The 18,864-nt window shown below is 39.0% G+C and overlaps 1 protein-coding gene across 7 annotated transcripts in view; it reads right to left on the reverse strand.

Moving 5' to 3' along the window:
* The window catches only part of ZNF804A (zinc finger protein 804A), a gene marked incomplete at its 5' end in the record, with an annotated part of 254,919 nt that overhangs the window by 30,197 nt on the left and 205,858 nt on the right, over window positions 1–18,864 (reverse strand). For 6 of the 7 annotated variants that reach the window (XM_084522931.1, XM_084522934.1, XM_084522933.1 and 3 more), the window contains 2 exons: window positions 6,822–6,960; window positions 7,767–7,868. Of the gene's footprint in view, window positions 1–19; window positions 189–6,821; window positions 6,961–7,766; window positions 7,869–18,864 lie in introns of those variants that run through there. The other variant, XM_084522935.1, reaches the window with a different exon arrangement.

Here is an 18,864-nt window from a genome sequence, read left to right on the forward strand (position 1 = left end):
TAGCAGTAACACAATCCACAGCTGTAACTGCTTATTGGAACTCAGACAGTTCACAACACCATGTCTTTCTAGCTCTCTGGCTCTACCTCTGCCCGCACTGAGCTCTGCATTGGGTTTCCTAACCTCAGCCCCCAGGTCTTTCACCCAAAATGCTGCAGTGCCCTCTCCATCACCTCTCATGCTGTCATCTTTGGAAGGATTGGAATAAGAGAAAAAAATAAAATAAGTAAATGAGGAAATAGGAGACATTATTTTTTATGAAAGGTAGCCCAAATTATTTTAATGCAATGCACATGGTACATCTCCTATTCAAATCAATAAAAGTGACCTTAAGTCAGCTAGAATACAAATGAACAAGAATGTAAAATAACTCAGTTCCTTCTTTGCTATGGAAATACTCTGAACATGAAAAAAGTTTATTATAAACTGGCCTCTGCCCCTTGTGGGCATTATTCTCTGGCTGCGCTCCGAGACGTCACCAGCTAAAATCAACTTTGCTGTGCTTGCTACTTATAACTCTATCTGCGGTCACAGGCAACTGTATGTGCATCTTTAAATATTACTACCTAGAACTCTAAATTGTCCCAAAAAGTATTTCATACAGTAATCTGAAATTATTAGCTACTACAGACCTTATTCTGTTATCTCAGAACCTTATCTAGGTGTAATTCTGCATCAATGAAATAGTATTGCATAAATAAAGGACAAGCAAATAAAGTGAGTGTTGTTGTGGAACCCTACTATAGACCACCCAGCCAGGACAACAAGACCAATGAACTATTCTTTAAAGAACTAAGAGATATCTTTAGATCAGACACCCTTATCCTTATGGTTTACTTCAGCTTGCCAGATGTGAACTGGGAATACCCCACAGCTGATACAGACAGGTCCAGGAGATTCCTAAAAGGCCTTGATGATAATTTCTTGGTACAGGTACTGAGGGAGCTGAGTAGGGAAGGTGTCCTCCTAGACTTGTTGCTTGTAAACAACAAGAGTCTCATGAGTGAAACGGCAACTTGTGCCTATCTTGGCCACAGTAACCACGAAGCAGCTGAGTTGAAAATCTTTGGTGACAGGAAGAAAACTGCCAGCAGAACTTCAACCCTGGATACACAGAGAGCAGACTTAAAGGATGCTGAGGGAACTAGTTAGGAAGGCCCCCTGGGAAAATGCTTTTGAAGATATTGGGATCCCTCAGTGCTGGACAGTTTTTAAGGACGCAGAAACAGGCAATTCCCAAATGTCAGAAGTCAAGCAGGTGGGACAGAAGGATGGTTTGGCTGAACACAGTTCTTCCTCTAGTGCTGAGGCAGAAAGGGTATGGCCACTAAAAGTACAGCTCAGTAGGGAGACCTTAGTGCTCTCTACAACTACCTGAAAGGAATTCGTGGGGAGCTGGGGGTCAGCCTCTTCTCACAGATAACTAGCAACAGGACAAGAGGGAATGACCTCAAGTTACATCAGGGGAGGTACACATTGGAAATTATGAGAAATTTCTTCTCACAAATAGTCATCAAGCATTGGAACGGGTTGTCCAGGGAGGTGGTGGAGTCACTGTTCCTGGGGGTGTTTAAGAAAAGGTTGGGCATGATGCTTAAGGACATGGCCTAGTGGGTAATATTGGTGGTAGTGGGATGGTTGGACCAGATGATCTTGGAGGGCTTTTCCAACCTTCTATGAGTTTATGAAGTGAGGCTGGGTGAAACAGGAGGCCTACAGAGATTCTGTTCACTTAAGAGAAAAAAAAAAAAAGTGCAGTTCTGGGCAGCACAGTACAAAAAGGATGTGAAACCATCTGAGAGTGTCCAGAGAAGGGCTACAAGGATGGTGAAGGGCCTAGAGGGGAAGCCATATGAGGAGTGGCTAAGGACATGTGGTTTGTTCAGCCCGGAAAAGAGGAGGCTGAGGGGAAACCTCATCGTGGTCTACAGCTTCCTCATGAGGGGGAGCGGAGGAGCAGGTAACCAGCAATAGGACCTGAGGGAATGGAGTCAAGCTGCAACAGGTATGATTCAGACTGGATATAAGGATAAGGTCCTTCTCCAAGAGGGTGGTCACACACTGAAATAGGCTCCCCAGAGACATAGTCACAGCACCAAGCCTGTTGGAGTTCAAGAAGCACTTGGACTATGCTCGTTCATATCGTCTGAATTCTGATTTTTTGGTAGACCTGGGTAGAACCAGGAGTTGGACCTGATGATCCTCGGGGGTCCCTTCCAACTCAGTAGATCCTGCTCTATGATTCTACGTGCAGGCTTTGCTGTTCCAGATGGCTGTATATAAGTCTATATGGCCCCTTGTGATCCATCCCAGGGTATTCAGAGTTGGCTAATATAATTGTGAGACCTCTTTCAATTATTTTTCAACAGTCTTGGGAACCTGGAGAGATGCCTAACGACTGGAAGATGGCAAGCATTGTTCTAATTTTTAAGAAGAGCAGGAAAGACAACCTTGCTAATTACAGGCTTGTCAGTCTCACTTCAGCATCTGGTAAAATTACAGAGAATATTACGACTGACAATGCAGTCATTGGTCACAGCCCACACAGGTTCAGGATGGGCCAGTCCTATTTAACAATCTTAACTTCCTTTTATTACAAAGTCACCTACCTAGTTGACTAACAGAAGCCAGTTGATTTAATCTTTTTGGATTTCAGCAAAACTTTCAATATGGTTTCTCACACTACCCTCCTGGACAAAATGCCCAGCATACAACTAGACAAATACATAATGTGATGGGTGAACAACCAGCTGATGGGTTGGGCTCAGAGGGTTATAGGAAATAGGGTTACATCAGGCTGGTGGCCAGTCACAAGTGGGGTTTCCCAGGGCTTCATTTTAGGGCCAGTTCCCTTTAACATCCCCATAAATGACTTGGATGCAGGCCTTGAAGGTATACTAAGGAAGGTTGCAGATGACACTAAATTAGTAGGAAGTTTTGAATCCCTCAGCAGTAGAGAGTCCTTGCAAAGAAATCTTGACAAGTTAGAAGGCTAGGCAATCACCAGCTGCATGGGGTTCAACAAGAGCAAGTGGTGGATTCTGCCCCTGGCGTGCAGATTCTCCACCTGGGATAGGGTAACCCTGGGCATACATACAGACTGATGATGAAAGGCTAGAGAGCAGCCCTGTGGCAAGGGATCCAGGGCTCCTTGTCAACAACAAGCTGAATGTGCGTCAGCAGTATGCCTGGCAGCCAAAATGGCTGACTGCACCCTGAGGTGCCTCAGACCCAGCACCGCCAGCTGCCTGAGGGAAGGGAGGGTCGAGCTCTGCGCTGCTGCGGCCTCACCTCGAGCGCTGTGTGCAGTTTCAGGCACCACAGCATAAAAAGGACAAACTACTAGATAGGTTCCAAAGGAGGGCTACAAAGATGACAAAGGGTCTACAGGACAAAATACGTGAGGAGTGGCTAAGCAGCTTGGTTTGTTCAGCCCTGAGCAGAGCAGGCTGAGGGGAGGCCTCATGGCGGCCTGCAGCTCCCTCACAAGGGGAGCGGAGGGGCAGGCGCTGAGCTCTGCTCTCTGGGGACAGCAACAGGACCTGAGGGGATGGCATGGAGCTGGGACAGGGGAGGATCAGGCACCGGGACAGACTCCTCAGAGATGTGGTCATAGCACTGAGTCTGCTGGAGTTCAAGAAGCATTTGGACAACACTTCCAGACAAAGGGCTTGGATGTGGGTCATCTGGTGTGGAGCTAGGAGTTGGATTCAATGATCCTTATGGGTCCATTCCCACTTGGGATATTCCATGATTCTATAAATTCATGAACTGATGCTTGAGAACTACTTGGATATTGTAGCCATGAGTGGACAAAATTTGAGAATATAGATCCATATTTAGAGAGATTTAAAACTAAGTGTGAAATCCCTCATACACATATGTATCACAAAGGAACTAAATTACAGAGCACCATAATTTTTCTTTTCCATCCTGAAAACTTAAGTTACTTAAGTAATACCACTTGGTTATATTAAACTTTATTTTCCTTTATGTATACACCAACATGTCTAACTTATATGCCAATACTCTTCTTTTACCCAAAGTTTGGGATTATGCCACTCTTGTTTGTAGAATATATGTATTTTTTCTAAATTCAACACATTATATTCTGCTTTACTCACTGTACACTTGTTGGCTTCGTGGCTTGCTACAAATGAACAGTAAAGATAACAAATAACAGTGCTGAGACTGGAGAAGCTTTTCTGTCTAGTTTAATAATACAGGTTAAGCTTCATTTCTTTGTGGCCAAACAGATTATTTGTTGAAGTAGTTTAAAAAGGCTTTAATCTAATTTCTGCATGCCTGTTTAGCAGAGCATGGATCATCAGCTCAGTGCCTGGCTAAAAAGATTTCAGGAAAACAGAGAATTCCGGTCTCTGGTATCTACTCAAACAAAAGGGTCAGGACTCATTACTTTAAGTGATTATTATTCACAAAAAATCTTAGTTTATAGGATACCTGCAGAAATAAGGTGATGCTATTGCAGCTGGATATTCCAACCCCATCTCACTGTAATGTTCTGTCAGACACTAATAAACTTAGGTAAATATGTTTCCTGGAGTGCACACACCATAAACTAGGCTTTGTCATTGAGCATCTTCTCTCAAGTTTGTTTCCTGGAATAAAACTTTTGATAGGAGACTGGTATCAGGAACACTATGAACACTATTTGTGGTACCTTGAAGTTGTCACAGTCATTAATTGCTGTCTGTTAATGGTAATTTAATCCTATATTGCTGCAGTGCAGCAATCCTATATTGTTGCACTGCAGCAACAACTATTTTGTAAAGGTTAATGAAGCCTTTAGGTGATTATGATCTTTACAAAATTCCCTAACCTTTGTATAATCTCTTGTTCCTCTAAAAAATTGCTATTGACAATAAGTGTTTCACTAGGCAGGGAAAATCCCTACCTTTTAACTGCTGGGAACAGGGATTGAGGCAGTGAAAGAGAGAGCAGAGCAAAACGCAGTTAGGCCTTTCGCAGTATGCAAGCAGGAGAAGCATTCACAGAAAGACTTCATGAAAATGGATCAAAAGTTCTCTCAGATAATTGTTACACTAAGATCTGCAGGTAGCATTTGAAAAAGAAATATGAAGTGCTGGTACATCTTGTGGATACAATTCAATAGTGTTATTGCAGGTCTCCCATGCATACATGTTGCCATAATAAACATACACATAAAGGGAAGGCTGGAGAAGCAAACTGGGAAGCATGCTCAAAAACATTGTTAAACCTCCTATGGCCATTCCTCTCAGCTGTATATTTTCTAAATGTAGAGATTTCCAAATTAGTAACCATGGAGAACATCACAAGTCTGGCTTGTTTTTTCTAACCTTGCCCATATATTTTACTCCTTTTGATTCTTAAATAATGATATTTGCTTAAGTAGATTCATACGCTGCTTATAGATTTGGACACGAGTTTGATTTACTGTGTTTCTCAGTGCATAGGATTAGTGCATACAGATTCAGACTGGATAAATACAGAGCATACTGCAATCCCTATTGGACAGCACTGGTAGCATCTAACAAATACATAAGGACCAAGTGAGCAACATTCATAAGGAGCACAAGATAGCATTAAGTGGAGACTTTAAACCATTACTCTATATTTAAGAGTTTGTGGACCTTGGCACGGATCAGATACAACACATTCAATTTACTGACAACTTGTTTGTTATATATATATACTGCCTAGGCACAGAGGCAGTATGCTGCCAAAGCTGTGCGTCTCTATGGCTACTAGTTTCAGATGCAGGATTTGCTGAGTTTTCAGGACCAAGAACAAGGGAGATGCTTGCAGAGAACAGCAGTACACACCCTAGAGAAAACACATCCAACAGCCTTTTTTTTTTTTTTTTTTTTAAAGCATTAGTATAAAATAGCAAGCAGGCTGTACAAGTGGGAAAGATGGTAGTATGCTATAACCTTTGTACTGAGGAAGCAGATGGAAAATGTTAATAGCCTACACTATGCAGATTTTATTGTGTCAACTTATTTTTCTCTAAATGCTGATGAACCAGAGCGAGCACCAGGAGGGAGCAGTCTTGAGTCCTATACCCTGGGACATGCTGGTGGCTCAGCAACTCTAGGGATGGATGCTCAGTGCATAGCTGAGCATTGGCCCATTCCCTTCATCATCAGCAGATGCAGACTCTGTAACCACCTTGCTTGTCATATATATTCTTTCACTTAGGCAGTCAGTATTATACAGAAAAGGAAGTGCCAAATCTCTAAGACCAGCAATTATTTGTTTTTCCAATTGTTTTTTGTTCATGAAAATTACATTTCTTAATAATAATGCAGCAAGATTTTACACCTTACATGATTTACACAAGTATCTATGACATAATTGTAAGATTTATTTACAAACCAAACTGCCTGAAATGCAGATTCTGACTGTTGTTCTGGGTGTATGGAACTCCCGTAAAATTTCTTTCACAAAACAGAATCCTGGCTGAAGGAGGGAGGAGTGAGCATGCTTTGGCTGCTTAACAGACACTATGTAAAGCAACTCTTGGCAATGCTCTCATTAATGTTGCCACCTTTGATACGTGCCAGACTGAATCCTCCTCAGCTAAGGAATTGCCTTTTTGTTGTCCCATATAATTCATCTCCTACCTTGCCTGTGTTAGAAGAAGCTGCATAATTGAAGACCACTTTGTTACAAGCAGCACTTAGAGCGGCTGTATTTAGAGGAGGAGGAAGGTGGCTGAGCCAGGAAAAAACTTGGTAAGACAGGAGCTCCACCTATTCCAAATTCTTTAATTTACAGCTGAGAAGCAGAAAGGGAGTGAAAGTTTTTTGAACACTTACCTCTGCTCACAAGGCAGAGAAACTCTGAGCTGCACAGGCAGCCCCTCAACCAATCAGACACCGTGAAAAGGGTTTCAGATCCTACAGCCTTGGGCTCTCAGCAGGTTGCAGATGTTTTTCTGGGTAGATGATGGGTGAGCTGCAATAAACAAGATGTTCTCACTCTATGTGCTTAATATGTCCACCAAACATTTTGAAATAGCATCACTTTTTAGGTTAAGACCATTTGCAAACATGGGGCATGTTCTAACAAAATCTATTGCATGCACATATTGTGACAGCTTATGCTGGTGGCCAAACCTTTCTAAGCTACATGATAAACGTGCACAGCTGAAAGCCTTAAAGCCTGCCACTTTTAAGTCTATTATTTTTGCCTAGAGTACTAATCTGCATCTAGAGATCTTAAGCAAACTTTGGCTGGATCACATATATAACCCTTGATTTCCATCCTGCAATTGTTCCATGACTGGCATCTTCTCTTTAGTGGGAGAGCACAAAGCATAGAGAACAACTGGTTTCTGGGCTCTGAAATATGCCAAGCCCCTGCAGCACAGACAAGTTGTTTGGCCAGCATCACCCACTGCTCCATCTTCTTTTCCTGACCCAGCACGAAGTGGTTCCACTCATGCATGTTTAAGATCAATCTTGAAAATTTCTTACTCTCATTTATGCTTTCCATTTGCCCACTGAGAACCTGCTGATGCTTACTGAGCTCCTCTGGCCTCAGTGACCAGAGCCTTTGAAAGATGGGACTGTTCAGCTGAGGACCATTTACCATTTAGTTTACTATTTATTTGGCATTCAGCAGAACAAGATTTGAGCTCTATTTAATATTGAGTAAGTTTGCTACTTTTAAGTATTCCTTAAAACTCAATTCTACTAAGAAAACCAAAATCCATTCTCAGAATGGTGAGAAACTAGGTGCTTTTACAGCTTGCTACTCACCAGATTTTTCTTCCAGTTGCCTTCTGCCTTCTCTTACAATGATTTGTTTTAATCATTAAATATAACTGGTGTTTTCTTTGGAGGGAGGAATATTTTTCTTCTCTATGAGACAAGTTTGCAAAGAGAGTTAATATCTTTTATTAAATTTAGTCAGGACTAAAAAAAAAAAAAAAAAAAAAAAAAGAAGAGCTTTCAGGGATACAAGCTGGCAATAGCAACACTTTTATTGCATGTACTTTTATAAAGAAAGCTTAAAACTTAAGTAGAGCCCTCGGAAATTACCACAAAGATGGATAAAAATATAAACGTTTGATTCAAATAACATTTCCTATATGTGGACTGACAATCAAGAAGCTTCTTAGACTATGGCTGTAAGTTCCCTTTTAAGGTAAAATAACCTGCTCAGCACTGATTGCCACTTCTTGAAAACTAGAAATGTTAAGAGACAAAATCCTATAATGGTATTTAGTACAAAAATAACATTTTCCATTTGGAAATGGAGTAGAAAATTTCAGAGACTTCACAATTTTGTATTATATCTATAAAATGAAGTTGATATGTGAAACCAGTGAGATATGCAGCTGTAATGCAGTAAGCTAACCAATCATACCAGCTAGTTAATTGATTTTAAAATAAGATGAATGAGTACCATGTCTAAGAAGCAAAGAACTTATTAAAGATCTTATGCAGCAATAAGAAATATCACCAGATCGAGACACTGTATGTGAAAGGCCAAGTTATCTCCTCTAGCAAGATCCAAATCCCTCTCAAAATAAAATAAAAAAAATATATATATGTAAAAGTAACACAAAATCCCAATCAACATGGTGTACCAGAATAGCAGCTAAACCCACGGTTGTGTTCAGCTTACAACTGTCCCAAAGATTATTTCTGTGAGAACAGAGGCTATAAGCAGAAGGTGGGCATAAACGAAGTGGGGGCTCAAATGCCATATTGCATAATCATAAACCACACAAGAAGATTCACATTGTCTATTTCAGCAGCACGATGCTGAAAATATCATTGCTACTTCTTCCTTTACCTTTATACCAGAAAATGTCAACATCAAAACCAGACCAATCAATCGACAGACAACCGTATGTCCTTTCTACATGACCGTAATCTTGATCTTTTGCTGCTGTTCTTGTTACAAAGCCCTATGGGTTTTGGTTTGTTTGATCCACTCATGTATCAAGCAAATGGAAGCATCAAAGATCTTACCTCATCTGAGAAAGTCAGAGAATGAAAGAAGAATGTCCAATACATAACAGCCAATTAAAAAAAAAAAAAAAGAGGAATTGTGATAAAGCTGTACATGATGTGAAGATTTTGAGACTGTGTTGGCATGCCTGAATTTAGACAACATCATTTGCCCATAGCTGACACTATCATATCAATGATCCACTGCTAGGAACTATCAATTCATCATTGTTGGGCAAATAAATATTAATTTCTATCAATGGCTATGGATTTCCACCCACCTTTAATTTTCCAAAGAAACACTGGCCCTTCATTGCCATGGACAAAAGACAAAAACAAACAGAGCTATTGAAAAAATGGTTTGAATACAGGTGAGTGAACATACAGCAAGAGAAAGCTGAAGAAAAAAAAAAATATATATATATATATATATTTTAAGATAGAAGCATTGTAGATAAACTGCAGGAGCAAGAGAAATATGTGGTTTATAAAGCTGCACTTTAAATTTCTCTTATGCTATATTGCTGTCAGTCTCAGCCACCTTCCTTTCCAAGCCAGCCCTTTTACTTAGCAGGAATTGTATTGTGTGCTAAATTCAGCATCTTCTGGCTGAAAATAATTTCAGACTGAACACTATAGTAGAAGATTTTTCCCTCCTCCTCCACCCTATAGCTATTACAGTTCCAGCTTGCGTTAGCACTAAATGTGAGATCCAAAAATGGTTCAATAGGCACAGAGCAGACCTGTCACGGTTTAAGGCTATGTCTTACTCTCTGTTCAGGGGAGAAGATCTCTACTAGCTCTCTACTCTTTTCTATTTTTTATTATTTTAGGAATACCTTTTTTTGTTCACTGGTTAATCCTAGGTAATACCAGAAAAAGCTTTCTTATTTGGGCTTTGTTTTCTCTCAGTTTACATAGGACATTGAGTTCATTACATGAAAAGACACAGCTAAATGACAAATTACTGGTGGCTTTTTTGCCCCTTTACCTTGAACTATGAACAATAAAAACAAGTGTCGTAGACCCAGAGAAATCTTGGAATAAACGTAATACTTCTACAAAGACTTTTACATAGTTTCTCAAGAGATTTTTTTTGTTGCTACTTTTTTTCAACAATTAGCTCAACTAAATACGCTTATTTTTATGGCAGAAAAATGGTCTTATTCATTTTTATTTTTTAACTTCAGTAAAATTTGCAATACAAAGAGCTCTAAATCGGTAGCAACACTCAGGAGTTATTCACCCCTTTCTTTCTATTTCACTGTTTTTATGGAGTTGGTTAGCATTTCTTTTCAGCTATGTAATATAAAACGCTAACATTAAGACCTTCAAAAGGTGATCCATACTGTTTCCATATACAATTACACAGCTCAGGAGTGATCCAGCTTTCCAAAACACTGAGGGAAACAGCTTTCATATTGCTCTTTCTCCTATCCTTGGTATCTTTCTATGACTCCACCATTGCCACCTCTGGAAGGATGATTTTATACTTTTATATTTCTTGCATCACACCCCAAACTTTATTTTCCATTGCACACATTCTAGCAAGCCTCTTTCCAGCATGCTAGTCCTATTGCCAATACAATACTTAAGCCTGCTTCCAGAAAATCAGTTCCACTGGGAATTTCAGTAAGGGATTGTTCTAAAGCATACCAGTCCATTTCCCTCTCTGAATCCCTTATGCTTAAACTCCTGTCAGAGTTTAAGAAGCATTTAGACTGTGCACTTAGTCACATGGTCTAAAATTTTGGGTAGACCTGTCTGGTGCCAGGAGTTGGACTCGATGATCCTTATGGGTCCGTTCCAGCTCGGGATATTCTATGATTCTATAGTTCATATTTTGTGTCGTGATTTATTCTCCAAAAATTGATCAGATTTTGGATCAATTCTCAGGGCATGACAAATGCTTTCTAAATGTGCATTAACTTGACCTTCAAAAGGTTGTTTTGTTTTTCTTTTTTTTTTTTTTTTCCCCATCACCGGCAGCATTACTCGTGTGCCACCAGAGCTGCGCTGTTTGATGCTTCCCAGATGCCTAAATGTCCATTATGCATGGTCTGCATTACAGAAAAAGATGAGAAAAAACAATTAACAATGGCCATGCTTAGTGGATGAGAAAGCTAAGGTTTGTTGAAATCAGAAGAAAGGCATTTATTAATCTTGAATCTCACAGACTGATTAATGGATTAAGTAAGATCATCCTAGAAGTGTTTGCACAAGATGATCACTGAGATCAAACTTCTAGAGTACCGATCCATTATTTAGCGCAAGCCATCTCTCAAGGCTCACATAACATTTGTTTGTACCACTTTGGCTTCCTGATTTGTATAGATTAGGGAATGACTCCCTAGACAAAACAGGCACCTGCTCCTGAACAGTCCAACTCATAAAAAATAGTAATACAGGACATGAAATTCAGCCAGCATAAGGTCTGAATACCTATTACTGTGGAATTGGGGAGCACAAGATTTTAGGGTTTTCCTTAAAGGAAAAGATTTTATCACTCCAAACCCATTACGCAGAACAAAGTTCAGTTCACTCAGATCTGCTTGCTTCTGATGAATAGTGTGTAAGCAATAACATAAAGCTTTGCTATGTTATAGTCTACCCTAGAATTGTCAGGAAAAGAAAAAAAAAAAAAAAAGTCAGCTAACACTGAAATGACTCAATAATAGCAGAAAGATAAGTGGCATGCATGTTTTTGTCTTAGAAAGATGCTACAGATGAACACAAAACCTGTTTTAATTGACATAATGCCAAGAACAGGCACAACACCCACAGAGGTGGGGGTCTGCAGCAATCCCCCCCAATTACAGGACAGCTCTTCTGTTCGGCACACCTCCATAAAAGATCAAAACCACAGGGTGAAAGGTAGCAGCAAGAAATTGGACTTTACATCTCAAAAACACGTCGCTAACCAGGCACACCAGCCTGCCTTTCTCAAACGTCTTTGAAATGTTTGCCTGGAAGCCAGTAAAAGAAAATCTAAGTTTCCCACAGCACAGAAATTTTTAATTATTATTATTTTTTCCCCCAAATGTTGTGTTTCAAAGCGGTATGTATAAAAGCCTTAGATTTGGGAATTTGACATTTTAATTTATGTTTAGAAATGTAAATTGTTCAGGAAAATAATGAGATAAGTTCAGACTTGGAACAAAATCGAGGTGCAACTGACACGTAGCACAGAAGTCCCAAAAGTGCAGGTTTGCCGCAAGCTAGATCAAAAAGCAAATGGCAATCTTACACTGAGATCAGGACACAGGAGGCACAGTGAGTGATCATCAGGAGCACATCTCAATCCTGCTTTCATGGCCTCTTGTGACACTAGCAATATAAGTGACTTCAGAAAAAAGTAACGCATCATCCCTCTGGTACTGATTTCAGCCTAAACACCTGTATCACATTTCAAAGTAGCTCCAGTTTCTGAGGTGATGGGTGGAATCAGTGAATAACACTTGTCTGGTATGTGCTTGCACACTTCAGGAATCTCAACAGATTTTAATCCTTGCTGAACCGAAGGCACAGCTAGCCTTTAATTAACAGATTTCTAATTTACACTATTATTCTATAGAGGAAAAACAAACAAACAAACAAAAACAAGCAAACAAACAACAACAACAAAAAAAAAAACATTTTGACCACACAATCTGTCTTTGCTCCTATTTTCAAAGTCCTACTCAATTCCTCATGAGAAAATTTGTATGGGATTTTGGAGCTGCATAGAGATGTCCCCCAGCTCCCCCCTCAGGAATGGAGATTGCAGCAAGCTGTCAGCCACGCAGTCCTCTCCTGTCATGCACTACCAGTGCTGACCAGCTCATACCGTATTTTTTGTCACAATGCACTTCCCTATCCACTCATTTCCGTGCTCCATATGTCCATACATTTTGCTCATGTGCCCATAATGCTCAGGTATAAAACCAGCATACATAAAACTATGATCTGATTTTTGCTAGACAGTATTTTGGCATTTCATCATTGCTGTGCTAGCTCATGAAACCCACACCAATATTGTAAAAATAAATCACTTTGTCAGAAACAAACTCCTAGTGTGTACATATAAATACATAACCACTCCATAATTATTATCTGGGTTAACGATATTTGTCAGCACTTGTACTGCAGCTACCATGCATAAAAAGGAATTTCTTGGACTGGAAAAGATGGGCAGAACATGCATCCCTGAGATGCAGGCTGTATTCTCTGCTATCCGAGAGTCCAAAAGGCAGCTGGAACAAACCATCTGAGTTTAACTCCTGTCCACCCCCCCCCCCTCCCCCACTACGTGGACAGACAAATACTCCAACCAGCACAAATACATGCTAGATTTCAGTTTCAGTTGCCAAAGTGATAGACAATGCTGCATAAATTAGTATTCAAAACTGGTGGTAACAGGGAACGTTACCAGTACAACACCAAACACAAATTAGAGATGTTTCAAGAGAGAATCCACAGTTTCTAGCTCCCCTCCTGGTGAATCAACAAAGATAGAGCACAGCAAATAAGTTAGCTAAAAGCAAAGTACTCTTCCAACTCACTGTCAAGACAATATTGCCTGGATGAATGTTCCTCGCCCTGCTAGATTTTCACCACCAATCAGTACTTCATCATTTTGTCAACATTTGAAACATTGTCATTTTAAATTATACTATAGTCACAAAGAAAGTACCTGATGTGTCCAAATGATGAACCACCAGCTCCTGCCAAAAACAATAAAGCAGGAACACTTATTTTCTGCTGGGTAAACCACTTCATTTCTGCATTACAGAAGAGCTCTTTCAGAGCTGAAAAATAGCATGCTACTGGCACAGAAACATTTGCAGTCCTGAAATTCTTTCCCCTCCCCTTGCTACACTCTGACTTGCTCAACTAGGTTTAAAAATGGGATAGAAGCAGAAACAGCTGGAACTTTTAAATCTTTTTTTTCCCCAACACTCCTTCCTAACCATTTGTGAGCATTGCACATGTACCTCAAAAGATTGTGTAGTGCCCTATCTGCATAAATGTTACAGATTATACAGACTGCGGAAATAGGCCGGTGCTTGTCTCATCATTCTGCTGGACATCTGAGAGAGGCCTGGAACAGCAGCAGCCCATCAGCTCTTGGGTGAAATAAACAACACCTTAGAAATACACTCCGCGCCAAGGATGCTTTAAAGTGAGCAATGGGCAAAGGCTGCAGGGCACATGCTTGAAGTGCAGGTAAAGAGCAGGATTTTATCAACGGGCATAAGATTTTAGAGGCATATTTTAGGGCTGGATTGAAAAAAAAAAATAAAAAAATTTAAATGTCCCTTTACATAAGAGAAAATTGAAATGAAATGCATGAAAACTTGCAAGTGCCAAAGGATTTTACAGGCATTGCTACAGGATTTTATTTCATCCAGGCGGCTTTCTTTATTGTCTGAACATGCAGCATCACCCTGAATTATTTTAATTGCTTTTTAAAACACTGCAAAAGTGCTTCTTTTTATTTTTCATGCACTTTTAAGTCACCCTTCACCACAAAGCTAGAGATGTCCCATGTGTTGCAAGCAGTTGTTAATTCCAAAGGCCTTTGCAGCCTGCATCCTTGCTTATGAGCCTCATCCTACACCCAGATTCCTCGCTCAGTTCTGGATGCCTGAAAAAAAATCAAGCTACCTTCATAGCTTGCTATTTCTACAGCATGTTTTGATGCTTAACGCATAGGTCAAAAGTTTCTTTCCTTGAGGAGCACTGCCATAAGCTCACATCTTTCTTGGTGACCACCAGTTCAGATATTTGGACAAGTGTATTTCAAATGGAGGAAAGAAAGTGAGAAGAACCCTAACCCTAATTCTAGGCAAAAGCCTAGAATTCAAGATTTTTAAAAAAGCTAATCACAAGAAGCATGTTTCCACACAAAACTGGCTATCTGGATTTTGAACAAAGTTGACTTTTTTTTTTTTTTATTTTTTTTATTTTTTTTTTATTTTATGCAATTACTACCCTCTGTGGCACTGTAACTTTAGCAGTGAATTCTGTACATGGTCTCTTCCAGCTAAGGCTGTTGAGCATATGATGATCTTTCTTCTCTGTATAAAAACCCAGTGCAGGTAACTTAGAAAATATCTCTGAAGCTGGTTGATAAAGGTCTCATTTTTACCATGCACTTTTGAACATGCTGCATTCAGTCAGCATAGATACCACTAAGTACCATTGAGAAAATGTGAAAGCAAGCTATCTAGCAAGCCTGTGCTTGGATTTTCAATGTGTTGTGATGTCTGTGAAGAGAGTCACAAAAAGCACTTTGTATTTCTGAATAGAAATTTAAGCCACTTAAAAATAATAAGCAATAATAAGATGAGTATTGTTTTTGGACATACCAACAAAAATAGAGTGTTCTTTTACATGCTTAGGCTCCCTTTTAAAAATCATGGAGATTTTTTATGACATTTTGGGACAGCTGAAAGATGATGACCATTTTAGGATTTAATTTGAAACATATTCAAGTAGTGATTTTCCACTTGACAAATGCTTTTGTATATTACCTATTAAACTAATTCTTAAACTAACTCTAAGTAGGTTTTCCTGGTAGGCATATTAGTCCCTTACTAAGAAAATAAGACAATCCAAACAAAGCCCTTGCAAAACACCAGGTGTAAATATTTTCAGATGAAACACTAAGTGATAGAACTATGTCAATAGCCCTTCAGTTCCTAAGGTTTGTTTTTTTTTTTTTTTTTTTTTTAATTTTATTTTGTTTGTATAATCAGGAGGTAAGGCATATGAAAGAACCAGCTTACATAAAGCTGCTTGGGTGGAGCACTTCAGTAAAACCTTTGGCTCTTCAGTGGAAGGATTGTTGAACCTAATACAATTATTTGACCATAGCAATGTCAATTTCAGTCCCTGCACCCTTTGGCTAATACATGTCCCAGTAATCATATTTTCAACAGTATACTTAAGGTTTCTCTTAGGAAGGAATCCAGGCAGGCTGTTAATTTGGGTGAAACGTTAATGCTGTATTAGTGAGGACTGATACTATAATGTATTTTTGGTAATTTTAAGTGAACTAGAAGTGTTCGCTTCTTTTTAGGAGGCTGAATCAATGTAAATTGGAGGAACAGTGACCTCATTTAGATGGATATTTATGCAGACAGCATTGTTAGTACTTCTTCTTAGGGAAACCTCATGCAAGATTTAAATAAACTTGACTACTACTTCGTAGGTTTTTCTCTGTTTCATTGGATGGGATGGGAAGATGTACTTCTTTTCTTCCAGACCAAATTCCTCTTATTCAATATCTTGGAAGATGTTCTGATGGAAAAAAAAAAATCATCTTGCAAGAGCCTTTTGGTAAAGTTAAACTAGAGTCAAATGTCTATGAAAAAGCATTCCTGTTTTTCACTGGCCTCACTGGAAAATAAGACCAAAGCGGCTATAAATTTTCCCAAAGAGATAGTCAAAACTAATAGCCAAGAGTAACTGTTGATTTATGTTTTGTATTTGTTGTCTTTGGGAGCACAAATGATCACCTTCAGAGAAAAAAAGTAATATTGCCGCTGCTCAGAATTCATTATTTTTCTCTGCAGCATGAGTAGGTGCAATTTTTCTTAAATGAATTTTTAAGAACTGTTAAGCAGAATTTTAACTTTCCCCCTCAAGCTGAATGCATAAGTAAGGGTTTCCTGTGAAAAGTTTCCATATATGTAAACAGATAGCAACCTAATAATAAGCATATCTGTGACTTCCTAAAGTTTGAATGCATTACCAAACTTTCTCTCTTATTTTTCATTTTCTAAATGTAAAGGTTTTTTATATATAAAAAAGTAAAATATTAGGTTTTATGACTGATAAAGATTTCCATAGAGAACAACGTTTGATATGGAAGCCTAATTTGAGAAATTTCTGATGAGATTTAAACAATTCTCCATTAACAGATTATTTTGCATTCAAATACAAATATGCTGTCACTTTCAACGCTACAAGAATTGATTGAAACTCAGCAGGAAGAAACAGAAATATCACAACACCTATTGGTTTGTTCAGGAAAAAAAATAAATACTAAGTTCAGTATATATTTATAGTTAATAAACATACAGTCTTCTAGACCAGCACCTTAACTTTCCATGATCATTTACACTTTAAGGATAAAGACCTTCCAGTCAAACAATTGTATCAAGGGTAACACAAAGAAGCTAACCCTATATGGCACTTTGTAGTATCCATTCATCTTTTGCAAAAGTATAATTTCCAGACATTAGGTATGATAAGAAGAGAAGGGACAGAAATTTGCACTTTGACTCCTCAAGCTGTTCTGGTGGTTTCATTATTTTTAAAAGATTAAATATTTCAGCCTAATATCTCATTAGAATTTGTCCATAAATCAAAATACATTGTGCGCCTCTCTGAAAAATTAGAGGCTCCTTCATCAACTCCCCTTTTTGTCAATGACAAACTATTCACATAATAGCAATCAAATTCGTTCTAGAGTTGTCATCTTGATAAATTAAATAAATTGAGTTGCTTCGGTCTATCAGTATAAAGACCTTTCTCTAGCTCTGAAATTATCAATGCAGGTCTTTTTTTCTTGGATCTTTTAACTTCCCCCCCCCCCCCCCCCCCCCACACACACACCCCAAATGTGGCTATCAAAGCAAGAATGAGCATTTCACTATCCAGCCAGTATCAGAGTATTAAGATATGCAGAGATTTTAGATTTTGCTGTGCCTCTTACATAGCGGAGAGGATGAATACTGCAACAGGCCTGGAAGGAAAATTCCAGGGTTCATAAATATTAAGCAGTATTAAAGCAGTACAGGAGAGTGCACAGTATTTCAAATTTAAGCCCCACTAGAATTCACTCCATTTTTACTGTCTTTCCCTACCTTTCTCACTTTCTATGTTCACCTTAGTTTGTGTATCAGGGATCTGCATTACAAAATGCTTTGTCTGGCTTGCCAGGCAACTTATGCAGACTACTTTTGAGGGGGAGGGGAAGAAAGAAAAAAAAAAAAATGAGCACAGTGAAATTTAAGTTTCAAATTCTAATTCAAGTGATGCCTGCCAGCTAGTCCATTAACATTTTCAAACTTGACAAGGTACTCCTGCTTTTACAGAGCACTAGGATTGATTTAACTCCGTAGACTGGACTGGTATTCACAATTCACTCAAATTCATTCTACAGGTACAACTGGCACGCTAGATTTAGTATCTTCAGACAAAAATGGAGAGCAAACGATTTTTATTGTTGCTATAACCATTACACCACTGCCATTTTTTTTTATTACATCCCTGTCTACTTAGCTGAGGAGCAGAGTTTATTGAGAAGAATAATGGGATTCTCGCTCATGACCGAGTGGACTTGCCTTTAAAGTGTTAATACGTCTGTACAAAAGTAATGTAAAATGGAAACATCTTTCATTTTTGTGTTCAGAAGGCCTTTAGAACCAAAAGACCATGGGTATTCACAAGCTATAAATATGAAAAGGTTTTAAAAGCCTCAGAAGTACCTACAGCCAGGTGGTTAGAGTAATTTGGGTTGGGCAGTCACCACTGGAGGGTCAGCAAAGCAGCACAATGCATTCTTCCCATCCCCTTATTAAACTGTAGGGCAAGTCCTTTCTTGCTATAAATTGTCACAAGGTGTTTACCAGCCATTAACTTAAAAGTGGCTCTAATTTCTCAGTGTGTAATTAGGGATGCTGACTAAACCTGATCAGGCATCATCCTGTCAGCTGTCTCATATTAGTGATGCTAGGCACCTCTCCCTCTCTCCCAGTCATGACAATTCATTAGTTCTGCTGTTGGAGAGCAGCTGTACCATTTGAGATGTAATTTATTCAGATTCCCTCAAAATTGTTGCTGAAACATGGGAAGATAAGTGATTTGATGAGGTTATGTATTTACTGTCAGATAACATTATGGGTTG

The sequence above is a fragment of the Aythya ferina genome (genome assembly GCF_964211825.1).
Source record: "Aythya ferina genome assembly, chromosome: 6".
NCBI classification, from domain to species: domain Eukaryota; kingdom Metazoa; phylum Chordata; class Aves; order Anseriformes; family Anatidae; genus Aythya; species Aythya ferina.